This window comes from Monodon monoceros, unplaced genomic scaffold, assembly GCF_005190385.1.
Source record: "Monodon monoceros isolate NGI ecotype Baffin Bay Population unplaced genomic scaffold, NGI_Narwhal_1 Super_Scaffold_7, whole genome shotgun sequence".
NCBI classification, from domain to species: domain Eukaryota; kingdom Metazoa; phylum Chordata; class Mammalia; order Artiodactyla; family Monodontidae; genus Monodon; species Monodon monoceros.
In genome coordinates, this window is record NW_021703784.1 from 14803470 (window position 1) to 14809469 (window position 6000).

The following is a 6000-nucleotide window of genomic DNA, read 5'->3' on the forward strand; positions in this document are numbered from 1 at the left end:
TTTTTAAAAGGCAGGAGGGAGGAAATATCAGGAGGGTACCCTTCTTGCACAGCAATGAGGGTAGCTCTCTCCCTATAGCCTCCCCCTTAGGGAGGCTGCATAAGCAGCCCTAGAGCCAGGCTCCTCTGTCGGAGGACCATCAAGTGAGTCCTCTGGGCAGCAGGTGCCAGATGGGGTGAGGTGTGTAGAAGACTGATTGGGGGAAATTCCCATGAGGATACGGGAGGTGGGGAGAGGCTTGGGAACGCAGGTCTGAGACCTGTGACATGGGAGAGGGAAGGAGGGGGCTTGAGTAGGAGAGCCTCAGGCCACAGCACAGTTCTGAAAGGGTCTCAGCCACATGGAGAGTCCCGCAGCCGTCATGCAGAAATGGCCCTGCTCCGGGGCCCATTGCACCCCATCAATTCCATCAACAAGCCCGGCCTTGGCACGAGCCGGGGTGGATCAAAGGTTCAGCAGCTGCAGGCCGTTAATCCCCCAAGGTCCCCTCTGCAGGGTCTCTTGAAAGGAGATGGGAGCAGGGCACCTCTACAGCTGCCCACCCTGCTCCTCGCTCACAAACCCCATGGTAAAGAGCAGGAGAAACCTTTAGAGCTACCACAAGAGAAAAAGGAACTCCTCCCTTGGAAATACAGCCTGTGATCTCTCCTAGGCTCAAGCAGAGAAGCCTTCTTCCCAGAAAACACCTGTCCTAAACCTGGGCTGCCAGCGTGAGCAACTTCTTGGCAGGGATTTTTGAGACTTCCTGAAGCCTGACCCTGGACACTCCAACAAGAAGCGTGACGACTAGAGTCCAGAGGGCCAAGGAAAAGCCCCAAACACGCCATTCACCATGCTGTCTGCCTGTTAAAGGATCCACGGAACCCAAAGCCATGACCATCCACTGCAGGTCTGGCAGCCGACTGACAAGCCCACCCAAACTTTCCAAGGATGGTTAAGAGAGGCAGGAAAGCAGAGCACTTCAGAGCCTGACTTCGGAGATAGAACACCCAGGTTCAAATCTTGGCTCCGTGCTTACAGGGACCCTAGGCAAACTGTTTAACTTTTCTGGGCCTCAGTTTCTTCCTCTAAAATACAGGGGTATGGGCCTATCTCATAAGATTGTTGGAAAGATTAAATAAGTTAACATTCATTGAGCGAGTAAAGAACAGAGAACTGTGCCTGGCACACCGTAAGCGCTCCATAAACGCTAACTCATGTATTATGATGAGACCCACAAGTTCATTCACCGAGCACCTTCTATGAGCCAAACCCCACCGTGGCGACCTGAATAGGAAGATAGATCCTGCCCTCAAGGAACTCAGCTGAGAATGGAGAAAAGTGAAACATCCCAGGTGGCCCTGGCTATGAGCCTTTACTGCCCAAAGCAAAGGGCACCGGACACGGTGGTGACGCTGTGGTCAGTGCCACGCCTGTCCCAGGGAGAAAAGCAGAGGCTGAACAGAGAAGGGGTGGGCTTCCCTCATGCCCTGGCAGCACAAAGGCAGGGTGCCCTCCACTGCTGCCCACCCTCCTGACACCCTAACTTATAGTGTGGAGGAAGTCTTCATGGTCACTGGGTGCAGAGGGGCCAAGATGAGCTCCTCCTCTTTGAGAGGCATCTTCAGGGCGATGCCAGGTGTCCTCACCTCGGTGTCCCCACAGCAGCCGGCTCTCAGCAGCGGCCAGCAGGCAGTGACCGGTCTGTGGGGCTCCTGGATGCCAAGAAGGACGTGGGAGTGTCTCGGGGGGAGTGAGGGGGTCTGACTCAGCAAGCACAGCCAAGCCACCCCGGCTGTGCTCATCTCATGATGAAAGAAAGGCAACAGACCTTGGATTAGGGGGCAGAGGAGGTGTCGGACCACCAGTTCACATCTCCTCACACGGCCCACAGCCCTTCTCACCCAGCCCAGCCCTGCTTGCTCCTCTGAGGTCATCTCCAGACACACACATCCTGCCTGTGAACAAACATTACACCATTTCCCTGCTCTGCCATGTGCGTTCTTAATACACACACAATCTACCCTGACAAGCTCCCCCTGGTCCTCACTGCATCGCCTCTTCCAGGAAGCCTTCCTGAGATCAGCCTTCCTCATCCTTTTTCACAACAACTACTGTCTTATAACTGCTGACTTCCTTGCCTGTTGCCCTCACCAAATCAGCTCCCTGTTATCCTCAGTGTCTAGTTTCTGGCACATAATAGGTGCTCAGACAATGCTTGTTGACTGAATATTAAAAGTGATTAAGTGGGGCTTCCCTGGTGGCGCAGTGGTTGAGAGTCCGCCTGCCGATGCAGGGGACACGGGTTCGTGCCCCGGTCTGTGCTCCGCAACGGGAGAGGCCACAACAGTGAGAGGCCCGTGTACCGCAAAAAAAAAAAAAAAAATGATTAAGTGGGTCAACGCAGATATAGGAGTTCCTACTCTGTAAAATGGAGGTGTGATATTATCTATTTTACAAAATTATACAGGGATTAGACTATTACTTGTTATAGCGCTTATGAAATGGAAAATAGCTAAACAAATATTAACTATTAATATTCAAGATGACGGAAAAACAATAACCTATCAAAAATCAGAGGACACCAGATCCAGGGGGAGATTCCCATTCTTACACATGAGAGAATATGGCCAGACTACAGAATGTCAGGCCCAGGCTATGCCACTCTCAAGCTAAAATTATTCAAAAGAAAAATGTTCCATGGAGCTTATCCTATTCTGTCTACGTAAATAGTAAAATATTAAAACATGGCTAACATGAAAATAAGTGAACTTACATTCCCTGCTCCCACATCAACTAACTGCAATGAGAGGACAGCCAGGGGGACGTCTTGAGGGGAAGGACAGCAGGGGGAGACTAGGCATTTGTTGTGGATTATCCACAAATGGATGAACGAGAGCTGAGTGTCTGGAAAACCCAGCTGACTCCACGCTCCCCTCCTTTAACTCAGCCCCTGCTCTTCATTCCATCACGGGGCCCATGGCCTGAGGCCCGGCCCAGGACGCACACCCAGGCCCCTGCGCACAGCCTCCTGGGCCAGTGTTCTGCAGGGCACCCGGGGGATGTACCCACAGCACGGCTCTGCTCTCAGCTCAACCGTGCTCACACTCCTTCTGTCTCCTCCTGTCACAGCCCCAGGTCCTTGAGTATAAGGCAAATTCCTGCTGTCTTTTTCCAAAAAGACTTTGCCATCTGCATGAAGAGGGGGGTGCAGGAGAGTGCCTGTATGAACCATTTCATGAATATTTAACATATCCCCCAAAAGCTATGAGGTCTCCCATGCTGCAATCCCCCTCCTGCGGTCCAGAGCACAAAGGCAGGGGCCCTACATTCCACACGGCTCAGGAGGGTGAGAGTGGGAGACAGGGGAGCTGAACACCATGTCCTTGCATTGATCCCGTTCTGGGGAGACCCCCCCACACCAAGCCAAACACCAATCCGTTTATTTTCCATGACTCCTTCCCACCCAGTCGGTCTCAGTTCTTTGCACTACTCCCCAGTGCTGTTAGCGCTTTCCAATCACACTGACATCATCCTGTTATTTCTAAGCCCAGCTCCCTCCCTCCCCTTTGATCTGCTGATGGTCTTTTCACCAGCACTACAAGGCCATCTGCTGCCTGCTCACCTACCCTCCAGCCTCCCCTCTTTCACTCCCATCCATTCTCAGTGTCTGTTCCAGGAGTAATAGACTAGAAACGGGCTTAAGCTGAAGGCAGGAGAGGAGGGGGAAGGAGACACACACACAGAGGGAGAGAGAGAGAGAGAGAGAGAGAGAGAGAGACATTCCTGCCATCCTACTGCCCTCTCATGGAATCATGAGCAAAGTGATTGTTGACAGCGAAACAGGGTAAAACAAACCACAGAATAAGCTCTCCATCTCAGGCTGCCGGGGCTGCCCAGAAGCGGGAAGAGGTGGGCAGCTCAGAGGACCCAAGGTCTATAAACTGGGACAAAAGCCATTTTAAAGGGCATGGTAAGCAGAGGCAGCTTTGTCTGTCCTAAAACCCCATTCATCCCCACCACTAACCTTCCCCACCAGGAAGAGCCCCAGTTCCTGCCTGAGGTTAGAATGCAGGAATTCAACACTCCATGTGGCAAAATGAACTAAATCTGCTGGGATGCTAGAGATGGGGGGGTGGGGGGAGTGTATTTAACACCTCCCACTCCAGACATTTCTCCCCATCACACTGGGTTGCCTATTTATATTAAAGAGGTTATAAAAAATATATTTAAAAGCTCCACTCCCCCAAAGAAGCATATAAAGATCAGAAGGGAAGCTTCTGAGAATCCAGGACATGTCAAAGAAGAAAATCCCTTTTTGTGTTGACATTTGTAAACTATTATAGAGGAAAGATTAACTAGCCCAAGTCAAAGCACATTATAATTGATCCACATCGGGATCTTCAATCCACCAGCTGAAGCGGGGATCCAGTGTCCACTCTACCCAGGACCTGGGAAAGCCCAGAGAAGAAAAAAGCACAACACGACCTGCCAGGATACCCTCTGGTCCCAGCGTGGCTCATTCATTCACTCACCTACCTATTCATCCACTCAATCGCTCAGCACAACATACCCACGCACTTCCTAAGTTCCAGGGAGCAGGTCAGGTTCCAGACACACACACAGGAACAGGGCACAGTCCCTACTCTCAATTTGCTCAGTCTTGTGGAGACTACCCTCTTTCTCCAAAAGCCAGCGAGTCCTCCTGACACCTCATTCCTACTCACGGACATCCTTCCAGGCTCAAAACCTGAGCCACTGATTCCATCAGCATCATAAAGGTCTTAATGGCAGGTGAGAAGAAATAAAGTTATCATGTCAGGGAACCCAAAACAGAAGGCTTTGGATTTAATGCCAACAGACCAGGCCCCATTCAGAAGGAAGTGTCAAAGTAGAGCCAGATCAGGTTGATGACACTCAGAAAATGTGTCACGTGGCAGAAAGCATCAAAGTCACAATCAAAACATATCTGACTGGGCAGAGCCAAAAACGGGGACAGTTTCTGAGGCTACAGAGTGAGCCTAAGTATAACACGGGGCCTGCCCAATGGCTAGAGCTGGGTCAGCTGGGAGAGCCCACCTACACCTAGGTGTCAGCCAGCATTCTCAACCTCAGCCCACCTGGGACCTTCCCCCTAGCTCTCAAGGTGAGCTGAAGACCAAGAAGTAAGAGTCAGAAACAATAAGACTGTGGAAGGGGATGATAAGGACATAAATAAAAGATAATAAGGAAACATTTAAATCCATGATACGGGCACTGCTCTTTCACTGGTCAGTTTTGTGGTCATTCTAATAAATGTGAGTGATCTCTTTCAGTTCAAAGCCTTTAAAAGAATTTTCTATTTTGTGAAAAGTTTAACTGACCTTGCAATCAATATTTCAATGTCTGGGGAAATCTGAGTTGTTGACTTCATGATTTATTGGTTGTGTGAATACTTTGGACATATTCAGAGAAAGCTTAATTGTTAAAAATTAATAAATTAGACAACAGACCAAGAACAAATAATAGGGAATGTTCTTTTTCAAGTAGAAGAATGTACTGGGGTTTTTTAGTTATTACGACGACATGATGAGTTTCAGGTTTTGTTTGTTTGTTTGAAAGAACATTCTGGGACCTCCCTGGTGGCGCAGTGGTTAAGAATCCTCCTGCCAATGCAGGGGACACGGGTTCGAGCCCTGGTCTGGGAAGATCCCAGATGCCGCAGAGCAACTAAGCCCGTACGCCACAACTGCTGAGCCTGCACTCTAGAGCCCGCGAGCCACAACTACTGAGCCCGCGTGCCGCAACTACTGAAGCCCGCGCGCCTAGAGCCCATGCTCTGCAACAAGAGAAGCCACCACAATGAGAAGCCCGCGCACTGCAACGAAGAGTAGCCCCCGCTCTCCCGCTCACCGCAACTAAAGAAAAGCCTGTGTGTAGCAACAAAAGCCCAACCCAGCCAAAAATGGATGGAAGGAAGGAAGGAAGGGAGGGTGGGAGGAAGGGAGGAAGGGAGGAAGGGAGGAAGGGAGGAAGGGAGGA

The 6000-nt window shown here is 50.6% G+C and overlaps 1 protein-coding gene across 17 annotated transcripts in view; it reads right to left on the minus strand.

Annotated features, from left to right (window-relative positions):
* CEP164 (centrosomal protein 164) overlaps positions 1–6000 on the minus strand; it is a 71021-nt gene that overhangs the window by 31256 nt on the left and 33765 nt on the right. The gene's annotated exons all lie outside the window — the stretch shown is intronic.